At 40.0% G+C, this 13,417-nt stretch overlaps 1 long non-coding RNA gene across 1 annotated transcript in view; it reads right to left on the bottom strand.

Annotated features, from left to right (window-relative positions):
• Positions 1-13,417, bottom strand: part of LOC141371442 (uncharacterized) — a 90,325-nt gene that overhangs the window by 34,129 nt on the left and 42,779 nt on the right. The gene's annotated exons all lie outside the window — the stretch shown is intronic.

Here is a 13,417-nt window from a genome sequence, read left to right as displayed (position 1 = left end):
TTTGGGCCAGATAATTCTTTGTAGGAGGCTGTCCTGCGTGCTGTAGGATGTTCAGCAGTATCCTTAGTCCTACTTACTAGAAGCTAGCAATCTCTCCTCCCCAACTGTGACAACTAAAACTGTTTCCAGATGTTGTCACCTGTCCCCTGGGGGGCAAATCAACCCTGGTTTGAGAACCACTGACGTAGAGTCATATGTTGACATCAACCATTGGTAATTCTATAACTGCTTTGAGGAGGAGCAAATAAAAAGAAGAAAAAGTCACATAAGTGGAATTCCAGAGAGTGCCAGAGATGTCTCCAGTGAGGAACAAGAGTATAATAACACGAGTGAAGATGGTGCCAAATAGAGCATCATTTCTGGGCAGTCATATTTCCTGTGGGAACAATCTGTACCCTAAAGAAGGATGGAGAGATCAGTCTTGTCGAGGAACCCTTCCACCATGGCACGGGAGAGTAGGGGTTTATAGATCTTGCCAACTTCTAGTTATAGATGGGGATAGAAGGGGGATTTGAAAGAAAAATGAAGGATATAGCTTATTCCACAAGGTCAGAGACATGCAGGAATTCATGGATATTAAAGCATTTAGCCACATCTCCCATTCAAGTGCTGTACTGCTCTGTGTAATATTCTTAATTCTGCTGGCTATTTGACCTTGAACAACTTACTTGTCCTTTCGGAGGGTTTGTTTCCTCCTTTCCTCTTTGGCTCCAGAAGAATGTTCAATTTGTCCAGTTTCTTAATACCATAAGTTGTGAGCAAGACTAATCATTACACTACACGGGGTTCACTGCACTTTAAATACGTGCCTCAGTTAGGCACACGGTAACCCTGTACATCTTGTTATCATCCCATTTTGTAGATGACGAAACTGAGGATGAAGAGAAGCTTTTAAATCCCGTTCTTCCTGTCTCCATAGCGCACACTTGTACCTACCATTGCTTCGCGGCAAAGAACTCAACACACAGCACAATAACCTGGGTCAGTCTTACTCATTTCTGTCTCATTTTCTAGACTGTAAACAACTTGAAACAACTTGTGAACATTCTGAACAATCCCTGCACCTACTCCTGGACTCCAAGGGCTATGTCATGTACACTGTACCGTTCTCAGGCCACTATGCCTTAATCTTAAGGAATAAAAAACTGATAGAAGAATTTTACACATCAGGACCCAACCGGGCAGCAGGAAGGCAAGAACCTGAATAAATCAGAACATGTCAGTCTTTCTAGGCAGCAAGGGACTAAAACCTATTCCTAGGTTTATTAAGTAGGAATAAGTGGAAACAGAATTCATCTTTCTAGTGCTTTGGAGTTTGAAATAGGAAAGTACAGGAAGGTAAAGTTCTTGTCTATGCTCACACAGTGTGTTGGTAGCAAACCAAGGGTTGAGACTGGGCTCTGGTTCCCAGTCCAGTTTTAGTGGGATGCTGTGCAGGTTGATGGATCAGAATGCAGCATCTGGAGACATGTTACCTGAGCCGGGAACTAAGGTCAGAGTGAAGATACTTAACTTCTCTGACCCTCCTTTTCCTTATCTGCAATTAGGAGTCACGGTAATTCCTACCTCAAAAGGTGGTTGTGAGGATTAGATGAGATAAAGTACAACAAGCCCTTAGCACAGTGTCTATCATATTATTATTTTTAAAGAGATTTCTAGCTACATGTTTTTGTGGCTTTTCTTAGAATGCAACATATATTCACCTTTAAATTTTTTTTTTTAAAGATTTATTTATTTGAGAGAGAGAGAAAGAGAGTGCAGGCAACAAGGGCAGAGGGAGAGACACTGAGCACGGAGCCTGACCTGGGGCTCGATCTCATGACCCTAAGATCACCAAGTGGAAACCAAGAGTCAGTGGAAACCAAGAGTCAGACGCTTAACTGACTGCACCACTCAGGCACTCTTCCACTTTTAAATTCTGCATGCAATCCTTTTTCCTTTTTTTTGCATATTGTTCTTTGAGTTTTGGCAAATTCATGCATAATCAAGATACAAAAGAGTCCTATCATTCAAGAGATTCTCAACTTTTTCCCTTTCTAGTCAACCCCTGCACCTTCTAGACCTGGCAAAAATGGATGTTTTCTGTTCCTATAATTTTGTCTTTTTCAGAATGTCATTTAAATGGAATCATGTCGTATATAGTTTTTGAGACTGTCTTCTTTTTCCTAGCATAATTCATGAGATTCATCCATGATGTGATATATATCTATAGAGATATACAGAGGGATCAATATCTAGATTTATCTATATCTCAGTGTTTCTTTCCTTTTGATAGCCGAATAGTATGCCAGTGTATAGGTACACCACAGTTTGTTTATCCACTCACCTGCTGAAGGACGTGTGTTGTTCGCAGTATGTATGGAGTGATTATGAATAGTGATGCCCTAAACATTTGTGTACGAGGTTCTAGGTAAATATAAGGTGTCATTTCTTTTGGGCAAATACCCTAGAAGTGTGATTGCCGGGTCATATGATAAATGTATGTTTATAAGAGATTGTCAAACTGTTTTCCAAAGCAACTGTTAACATTTTAGGTTCCCATCTATGCTCTATGAGGATTGCAGTTTCTTCACTGCCTCTCCAGCCTTGGTATAGTTAGTCTTTTTAGTTGTAGCCATTTAAACAGGTGTGTCATGTTATCTTATTGTAGTTGTAATTTGGATTTTCCTAATGCCTAATATTCTTGAGCATCTTTTCATGTGCTTTATTTCCATTAGTATATCTTTGGTGGAGTTTTTTTTTTTTTCACATCTTTTGTTCATTTTTTAAATTGGGTAATCTGGTTACTTAGTATTGAGTTTTGAGAATTCTTTATATATTCTGACATTCTGTCAGCTAGATGTTTTGCTAGTATTTATCCCGGTCACAGTTTATCCTTTCATTATCTAAACAGTATCTTTTTTAAAGTAGTTTTGAATTTTGGAGGTGCCTAGGTGGCTCAGTTGGTTGAATGTCTGACTCTTGGTTTCAGCTCAGGTCATGATCTCATCGGTGGTGAGATTGAGCCCCACGTGGTGCTCCACGCTCAGTGTGGAGTCTGCTTAAGATTCTCTCCCACTGCAGGCGCCTGGGTGGCTCAGTCATTAAGCGTCTGCCTTCGGCTCCAGTCATGATCCCAGGGTCCTGGGATCAAGCCCCACATCGGGCTTTCCTGCTCAGCGGGGAGCCTGCTTCTCCCTCTCCCTCTGTCTGCCTCTCTGCCTACTTGTGCTCTCTATCTCTCTGTCAAAAAAGTAAAATCTTAAAAAAAAAAAAACTTGAAAAAAAAAAAAGATTCTCTCCCACTGCCTCTCCCCTCCACTCCCACTCTCTATCTCTCAAATAAATAAATAAATAAATCTTTTTAAAAAACAGGTTTTGAATTTTGATGAAGTAAAAATTTTGACAAAGTCAAATTCCATTAATTTTTCTTGTATAGATCACACCTAAGAAATCTTTGCCTTATCTAAAATCATAGAGGTTTTCTTCCTTTGTTTTACACATGGGTATCTACTTACTAAATTCATAATGCTAGTTACATGTAGATAGTTAAGGCTGCCGCTCTGGATGATCTCTCACTCACCAGTATCTCAGGAATATTGATAACTTCTATTACATGATTATGATTATAATTATGATTATTCGTCTGTCCATCTATCATCCTTCCTCTAACAAATGAGTGAAAACCATGTAACAGTCACTGTACTAGGTAAAGAATTGTCAATGTTATTGACTATTATCTCAAACAACCCAGGCTCATTAAGAAGGTCACTTATGGGGAGCACACATTTATAGTGATGTTAAGCAAGATGCAATGTCTATTTGTCAGTCTGATGAGGAGTTAATTTCTTGGGTCTGAGAAGGGAGGAAATATGAAACCTAACAAAGTCAGTTCTCTTAATTTCATAGCTTACCTCAGAGCTTAGGGACAAAATAATCAGGTTTTAATTGAACCAAAAGCATCTCCAGAGACTTTGAAAATGTCTTGTAAACAATTTTGCTAGTGGACCAAGTGCCCAGAGGCAGAGAGGGTTCTAAGGAGAAATTGTTTACTCATCTTACTTTTCCTCCCGTATTAGCAACGCATTGTCTCCTTTGTCTCTTTGAATATCTACAAACAAAACTTTCCCACAGATAATTTAGAAAAGCTACTTGAAATTTTCAGGCCTATGTCACATCAATTTCTTAATATGTATGAAATAGTAGAAAGCACATGGGAATGAATCCATGGTCCATCTCTCAGTAGGCAAAACATACGGTATGTGATTTTCTTTCTCTTTACCATGATCCTCTTGTCTGTAAAAATAAAACAGTGTGCCAACATTCTAGGGTTTACTACCTTATAGGGTTTTCTTCTTTGGACAGTGAAGGCATTAAGACGACGACTCTTTTTACAGTATCCTACTGCAGATATGTTGGGTGCGATACTTCCCATGGCATGAATTCATGCAAAGGCGCCACATATGCAGTGAGCGATTTCTAATATGCCAGGGACTCTACTAGGTTTGCAGATAAAATGGTAAGTTCAAAACAAAGATAGTCCTTGCCCATAGGGAGCTTGTGGTTTAATGGGGAGGGTGAGACTAAGGTAGATAATCACAAATATAGACTATACACATTACAAACTGTATTACATCCTAAGAAGCTATATGATAAATTGACTATGCCAGATCATCTGACATATACCCAATAAATTTTATGGGTTATCTCTTTTAAAATAATTCTGTGGTCCCTAGGGAAGACGTGTTTCTCACTTAGAAATGAAGAATGTTTTCATCTAGTTAAAAGAGTCAGAAAATAAAGTAGCTTCAGTGAACAGTCTTTGATGGAAAGTCAATGTCATCTTGTTACCAAAAACAATAACTTAACATTTTTAGAGATCAAAAATAATTTCTGTTTACATTTCTGTATTAAGATTTAAAGAGAAGGAGTTAATTTGTGTTAAAAAAAAAGATGTTCTCTCTAGAATTGATTCTCAAGCAGTGGAGTCTTCTGATGACTCAGAATCATGAGCGTTGACCTTTTGCTCTGTAGGACTCATTCGGTGGGAAGTACTAATATGCCCCTTCTTTGAATGTCTCCTGGTTATAATTTTCTGACTTCTTTTTTTTTTTTGACTTCATTTGTTTTATTGTCATTTCTTTTTTTCTTTTTTATTATTATGTTAATCACCATACATTACATCATTAGTTTTTGATGTAGTGTTCCATGATTCATTGTTTGTGCATAACACCCAGTGCTTCACGCAGAATGTGCCCTCTTTAAGACCCATCACCAGGCTAACCCATCCCCCCACCTCCTCCCCTCTAGAACCCTCAGTTTGTTTTTCAGAGTCCATCGTCTCTCATGGTTCGTCTCCCCCTCCGATTTACTCCCCTTCATTCTTCCCCTCCTCCTATCTTCTTTTTTTTTTCTTCTTAACATATATTGCATTATTTGTTTCAGAGGTACAGATTTGTGATTCAACAGTCTTGCACAATTCACAGCGCTCACCATAGCACATACCCTCCCCAATGTCTATCACCTAGCCACCCCATCCCTCCCACCCCCCAGCACTCCAGCAACCCTCAGTTTGTTTCCTGAGATGAAGAATTCCTCATATCAGTGAGGTCATATGATACATGTCTTTCTCTGATTGACTGATTTCACTCAGCATAACACCCTCCAGTTCCATCCACGTCGTTGCAAATGGCAAGATCTCATTCCCTTTGATGGCTGCATAATATTCCATTGTGTATATATACCACTTCTTCTTTATCCATTCATCTGTCGATGGACATCTTGGCTCTTTCCACAGTTTGGCTATTGTGGACATTGCTGCTATAAACATCGGGGTGCATGTACCCCTTCGGATCCCTACATTTGTATCTTTGTGGTAAATACCCAGTAGTGCAATTGCTGGATCGTATGGTAGCTCTATTTTCAACTGTTTAAGGAACCTCCATACTGTTTTCCAGAGTGGCTGCACCAGCTTGCATTCCCACCAACAGTGTAGGAGGGTTCCCCTTTCTCCGCATCCCCGCCAACATCTGTCGTTTCCTGACTTGTTCATTTTAGCCATTCTGACTGGTGTGAGGTGGTATCTCACTGAGGTTTTGATTTGGATTTCCCTGATGCCGAGCGATGTTGAGCACTTTTTCATGTGTCTGTTGGCCATTTGGATGTCTTCTTTGGAAAAATGTCTGTTCATGTCTTCTGCCCATTTCTTGATTGGATCATTTGTTCTTTGGGTGTTGAGTTTGAAGAGTTCTTTATAGATTTTGGATACTAGCCCTTTACCTGATATGTCATTTGCAAATATCTTCTCCCATTCTGTCGGTTGTCTTTTGGTTTTGTGGACTGTTTCTTTAGTTGTGCAAAAGCTTTTTATCTTGATGAAATCCCAAGAGTTCATTTTTGCCCTGGCTTCCCTTGCCTTTGGCGTTGTTTCTCGGAAGAAGTTGCTGCGGCTGAGGTCGAAGAGGTTGCTGCCTGTGTTCTCCTTTAGGATTTTGATGGACTCCTGTCTCACATTGAGGTCTTTCAACCATTTGGAGTCTTTCTTCTGCATGTGGCTGTCCAATTCTCCCAACACTATTTGTTGAAGAGACTGTCTTTTTTCCATTGGACATTCTTTCCTGCTTTGTCAAAGATGAGTTGAGCATAGAGTTGAGGGTCCATTTCTGGGCTCTCGATTCTGTTCCATTGATCTATGTGTCTGTTTTTGTGCCAGTACCATACTGTCTTGATGATGAGAGCTTTGTAATAGAGCTGGAAGTCCGGAATTGTGATGCCGCCAGCTTTGCTTTTCTTTTTCAACATTCCTCTGGCTATTTGGGGTCTCTTCTGGTTCCATACAAATTTTAGGATTATTTGTTCCATTTCTTTGGAAAAAGTGGATGGTATTTTGATGGGGATTGCATTGAATGTGTAGATTGCTCTAGGTAGCGTTGACATCTTCACAATGTTTGTTCTTCCAATCCATGAGCATGGAACGTTCTTCCATTTCTTTGTGTCTTCCTCAATTTCTTTCATGAGTATTTTATAGTTTTCTGAGTACAGATCCTTTGCCTCTTTGGTTAGATTTATTCCTAGGTATCTTATGGTTTTGGGTGCAATTGTAAATGGGATAGACTCCTTGATTTGTCTCTCTTCTGTCTTGTTGTTGGTGTATAGGAATGCCACTGATTTCTGTGCATTGATTTTATATCCTGCCACTTTACTGAATTCCTGTATGAGTTCTAGCAGTTTTGGGGTGGAGTCTTTCGGGTTTTCCACATACGGTATCATATCATCTGCAAAGAGTGAGAGTTTGACTTCCTCTTTGCCGATTTGGATGCCTTTGATTTCTTTTTGTTGTCTGATTGCTGTGCCTAGGACTTCTAATACTATGTTGAATAGCAGTGGTGAGAGTGGACATCCCTGCCGCGTTCCTGACCTTAGGGGGAAAGCTGTCAGCTTTTCCCCATTGAGAATGATATTCACTGTAGGTTTTTCATAGATGGCTTTTATGATATTGAGGTATGTACCCTCGATCCCTATAGTCTGAAGAGTTTTGATCAAGAAAGAATGCTGTACTTTGTCAAATGCTTTTTCTGCATCTATTGAGAGGATCTTATGATTCTTATTCTTTCTTTTGTTAATCTATTGTATCATGTTTTTTGTTTTGCGGATGTTGAACCAACCTTGCAGCCCAGGGATAAATCCCACTTGGTCATGGTGAATAATCCTTTTAATGTACTGTTGGATCCTATTGACTAGTATTTTGGTGAGAATTTTTGCATCCATGTTCTTCAAGGATATTGGTCTGTAATTCTTTTCGATGGGGTCTCTGTCTGGTTTTGGGATCAAGGGAATGGTGGCCTCGTAAAATGAGTTTGGAAGTTTTCCTTCCATTTCTAGTTTTTGGAACAGTTTCAGGAGAATAGGTATTAATTCTTCTTTAAATGTTTGGTAGAATTCCCCTGGGAAGCCATCTGGCCCTGGGCTTTTGTTTGTTGGGAGATTAACATGTCATAGTTTTGACATTCATTTTTTTCCTTTCATTTATTTTTTATCTGTTCAACAAATACCTACTTGGTGACAGATGCCATGCTATGCCTTGGGGGTCTAAAGATCAACAAAACAGGGCATCTCCCTCAGGTTGCTCACACTGAGGAAGAAGGGTGATAGGAATGTCCTAAAATTAGATTGTGGGGATTATACTACAACTCTGTAAATATACCAAAATTCATCAAAGTGTACACTTAGAATGGGTGAATTTTATAATGTGTGAATTAGATCTCAATAAATCTGCTTAAAAAGAGCCAAATTGCAAACCAAGAAAAAAGACTCTTTAACTGTAGAGAACAAACTGATGGTCACCAGAGGGGAAGTGGGTGGGGGACGGGTGAAATAGGTGATGGGGATTAAGGAGTACGCTTGTTGTGATGAGCACTGGGTGGTGTATAAAAGTGTCGAAACACTATATTGCACACCTGAAACTAATATGACACTGTTAACTAACTGGAATTTAAATTTTTTTTTTTTTTTTTTAGAAAATAAAAAGAGCCAAACTGAAGCACAGAGTGATTCATGCCATAATAGACATAAATTCAGGGTGCTATGGGAACCCTTAAGAGGCACACTAATTCAAAGAGACAAAGGGCCTCTAGAAGAAGTGATATCTAAACAGAGATCTAAGGAATGAATAAGGGATACCTAAGCAAGGAGCGGGAAAAGATTGAACTGAGCACCAAAAGAGCATGCATAAATATCTGAGGGTGAGTAAGAGCGTGCATGGTCTATATACCACAAGAGGTAGAGTTGCTTAGCTTTGCCAAAGGTCAGCTTATGAAGGGGACTAATAAGAATTGAGGCTGGAGAGATGAGCAGGAGTTAAGCATTATGATCTTCTATACCATGAAGAAGAATTTGGAATTTATTTTAAAGGTAATTTGGAGCCATAAAAATTTCAAGGCATGGAAATGTCATGAATAGATTTGTGCTTTGGAAAATCCGTCTAGCTGTAGTGAGGACACTTGCTTAGGAGGAGAAGGTCTAGAGGTAAGATGATCAGCAATGCAGGTAATTTTATAAACTTGGTGAGCAGATTTGAACTAAGTAGATGAATTTAGGAAAAGGTAGAATTAGAAAGGCTTCATGACAAACTAAATGTAGGAGGTGAGGAAGTTGAAGATGTTGAGGAAGATTCTAGTTTGTATTTGGGTGGCTACGTAGTTGAAAGTATTATTCACTAAAAGAATGAATGCTGGGTGTAGATCAAACTAGGAAAAAGTAGAAGGTAATGAATTCAGCTTTGGGCACTTTAAAATGTAGGTGTTTGTAAAATATCTATCTATCTACCATCTATCGATCTATAGAGAGAGTGAGTTGCAGGCTGGGGACACAGATTTTGGTGGTTACCAGCCCATATGTGATAATTGAAGTCAGGTGGTCAAGTGGTTGAATGAGGTTTCTTAGAAGAATATATAGCAAGAAGAGAAGAGGCCAAGGATAAAACACAAATGGACATAAAAAATCACTATGTGGGCAGAGGAAGAAGAAACTTAGAGTGAGATTTAGAAGAAATATATGGACAACAAGGGAATTATAATGTCATAGATCTAAAAAAAGCCATTCAAGGATGAACAAGTGTCCAATACTGCACAGATATTAAGGACTGATCTTAGCAATGCTCTAAAATATGTCCTTTGGATTTAGTGGCGACGGCCATTCATACCATTGACAAGAGTAATTTCAATGGAGTAATAGGGGAGAAGACCATGTTACAAGATGATGAAGAGTGGGTGGGAGAATAGGAGGTAAAAGAGTAAAGATAGATAGTGTAGACAAATCCTTGACTCCAAAAGAGAAGGGAGAAATAAAATGTTTGATATGGGAGGATAGATTTTTGTTTGTTTTTAAAATAAGATTGGAGAGACTTTTATATGTCTAAATGCAGCTGGAGTGGATCTACGAGACTGGAGGTGATAATACAGAAGAGAGTGAGGGGTTACTCAATAGGAATATAGGAGACGGTGGAATCCAGAGGCCTCCATTGTCTCTGTGATAGGTGATATGGTTGTCTACTTTGAGTGAGAGTCAGGAAGAGTGATGGGGTAGGAGGTTTGGGAGGTCAAAGGAGGTTTGGAACCTCACCTGCATTAAAACGGAGAGAACATTGAACAAGGAAACATAGAAGAATTGCCAGGCAGCACTAGGGACAGTGGATTTGTAGTGATTCTAAACTGGATTTTTTTCTAATAGATAGAGCTTCCTGGATGTAGGAGAAAAGAAGGCCAACTATTGGATAGCTCAGGGTTGAAGATTTGGAATAAGTAAAGATAATTCAGAATCTTGGTTGAAAATCAAGATTTAAGTGATGAATCAAAGTCTTCATTGGGTATGTATAGAGGAGAATATAGGAAGAGACTGGCAGAGGGGATTCCAGGGGCCAGACATTTCAGAAGGAGAAAAAACATGTGTGGATAGAGGCCATGCAGAACTAGCAGGGATCTAGGCATAGTGAGGAATGACTGAAGTTAATATCATTGGTGAAGCAGTTATAGGAGACTGTGCTGGCATGGCCAGGAGTATATGGCTGAAGGAGGGGAGATGAAAGTCATTGTAATTAAGGAGCTAAACACATTAAAAAGGCAGATTATTGGATTATAGTCCAGGCTCTGACCTTTTCCATATTATCTAAACCAAGGCAGTCAATCAGCATGTACACTTTGTTTGTATACTCTGTGCAAGCACTGTGGGTGCAGCAGTGAACAAGATAGAGGCCCTGTCTTCAAGGAGTTTATATTTCAGTGAACAGAAATTTAAAAACATAAACATATAAATGAGTGAGACGGGTCTGGTACTGTTACGGGCTTTGAAGAAAGTACCATCAATAAATAACACGGAGAGGGGCTACTTGAGCTCAGGTGGGAAGGGAAGGCCTCTCCTCAGGGAAGATGATGTTGAACCTCAGTGATGTGAAGTTGGTGGCCTTGCCAGGAACTAGGGAAATCGTGTGCCAAGCAAAAGAACAGCAAGTGCACATATTCTACTGCAGGGATGAGTTCAGTTTGTTTCAGTGACAGCAAGACCAACATGGTTGAGCTGCAGTAAATGACAGGGAGAGTACTGGGACTTGATGTAAGACATTGGTCGATTGGGTCATGTAGGCATTTTAATGGCCATTCCAGGGATTTACATTTTGTTCTATGTGCTATCGGAAGCCATAGGCAGGTTCTAATGGGGGATATGCTGGTTTATGCTGCTATGTGAAGGATAAACTATAGGCTGCCAAGAGAGGAGACATAGAGACCACTAAGGAGGAGCTTGCAGTTTCTGAGGCAAGAGATCATGGTGACCTGGACCAGGTTGTTAGCACGGGAGGTGGTGAGAGAGGGTGGGGTTCAGGATAGATTCTGGAGGTGTCACTGATGAGGCCTGCTAATGAACGGGATCAGAGGAATGAAGGATGACGTCTCGGTTGTTGGCCCGAGAAATGAATGGATAGAAATATGGGGGGCAAAATCCATAATTCTCTTTTAGCCATGTTAAATGTGAGGTGTCTGTGACCTCCTCATGTACCTGTAGAGTAAGTAGTGAGATATTTAAGTCTGAATCACAAGGGAATAGTTAGAAGAACTGGAGTGGTAGATTTGGGCATCTTGGAACATTAGATAGTTTTTAAAGTCATGGCACTGGGGAATGTATGGAAATGTTGAGTCACTATATTGTACACCTGAAACTAATATTACACTGTATATTAACTAATAGGAATTAAAACAGCAACTTAAAAAATAAAAAATAAATTAAAAACACTTATATCTTTGGGGCGCCTGGGTGGCTCAGTTGGTTAAGCGGCTGCTTTGGCTCAGGACCTGATCCCAGGGTCCTGGGATCGAGCCCCACATCAGGCTCCTTGCTCAGCGGGGAACCTGCTTCTCCCCTGCCTGCCTCTAACCCTGCTTGTGCTCTCTCTCTCTCTCTCTCTCTGTGTCAAATAAATAAAAAAAAAAAATCTTAAAAAAAACATATCTTCAAAAAAAATAAAGTCATGGTACTGGATGAGATCACATAGGGAGTGAGAATAGGGAGAAATAAGAAAGGTCTGATGACTGAATCTTAAAGTACTACATTTAGAAACTTGGAAGAGAAGGAAGATCATCAAAGGAGACTTAGAACAGCAAGTGAGTCTGGAAGAAACCAAGGAACATGTAGTATTCTAGAAGCTGAGGGAAGAAAATGTCTCAAAACTCTACAAATCAGATCAACTGTTTCTCTTCTCTGGTTGGGAGTAGAGGTACAGATTATGCATAAAATTGGGGATTTGGGGCTTTTTCCCCTTACATCCTTCCCCGCATTCTTTGTGAACCTGCTAAGCTTAATAGTCAAGGCTGTGAAGAGTAAGCCACCCCTGTGGCCCTCACCTTTAGGAAGAAGATCAGCATATCTCAAGAGTGTCTTGTATAGACATGAACAGAAATAATTCAAAGTGGAAGGTAATGTGTCATCAAAGAGCTTCAGATGAAATATCCTGGGGATTTTATATTGTCTTTTTGAAAGGGAAGTTAAGGAAATCTTCATGTAGGAGGTTATGCTCACATGTACATAGACACACACAAAAAAGGAGGGTCTCGGGCATATGGAAATAGGCAGGAAAGGTATTTTAGCCAGGGGGACTAGCATAAGTAGGCCGCAGAGGAAGAAACTTGCAGCCTCTGTGTCGAGGATCCCAGTCAGTTCAGTTTGTTTGGCTCAGAAATTGGTTGATTGATTCTGTGCTCCACCCATGCCCAGAGCTCATGCAGGAGACACGCAATGTGATGGTTCTTTGCCACAGATAAAAATGTAGACAGAGTCAGAAACTCAAAAGATTAGCTTTTGGTTTCTAGACTCCTCCACCGACATTGTTCCCTCTCTGACCTTTAATCCAAGTTCGTAAAAATCCCTGAAACTTCCCTGGTCTCCAAAGGGGAAGGGTAGCAATGAGATTGTATTGAAGTCCTAAATCCCTAATGGCCCAGCTTAATCGAATGGACATATTTCATTAAACAAATGCCTCCGCCATCTGCTATATTCCAATTAGGAATGCATGAGGAACATATTTCTCAATTATGTTGGAGAAGATGTCTGGGCTCAGAGGCCCTGGCAAACAGCCTTTTCTCAGGCAGCGCTCGCTCAATGGGGAGAGCTGCCTCCAGCTTGTAGGGGCCCTCGTGTTTTTTCATGTCTTTTCTTGACTCCACCAGTAACTTTGTATTACGACATTCCCTCTGGGTTACAACTGATCTGATCCAACACCCCAAACATGCTGCATGCTGGGTTCAAATCACTGCATTTATTATAATAAATAATACTTGTTGAGATTTTTGTTATGACCAGGTGCTGTGCTCAACATTTTGCATGGATTACTTTATCTATATCTTAAAACTTCTCTATTGGGTAAGTAGGATCCCCCTTCTATCAATGAGGAAAC

The sequence above is a fragment of the Callorhinus ursinus genome, unplaced genomic scaffold (genome assembly GCF_003265705.2).
Source record: "Callorhinus ursinus isolate GAN/ISIS: 27379988/994484 unplaced genomic scaffold, GSC_fseal_2.0 scaffold3, whole genome shotgun sequence".
In the NCBI taxonomy this organism is placed as follows: Eukaryota; Metazoa; Chordata; class Mammalia; order Carnivora; family Otariidae; genus Callorhinus; species Callorhinus ursinus.
Note: the sequence above shows the minus strand (reverse complement) of the source record. Positions and strands in the feature narration are given on the sequence as shown.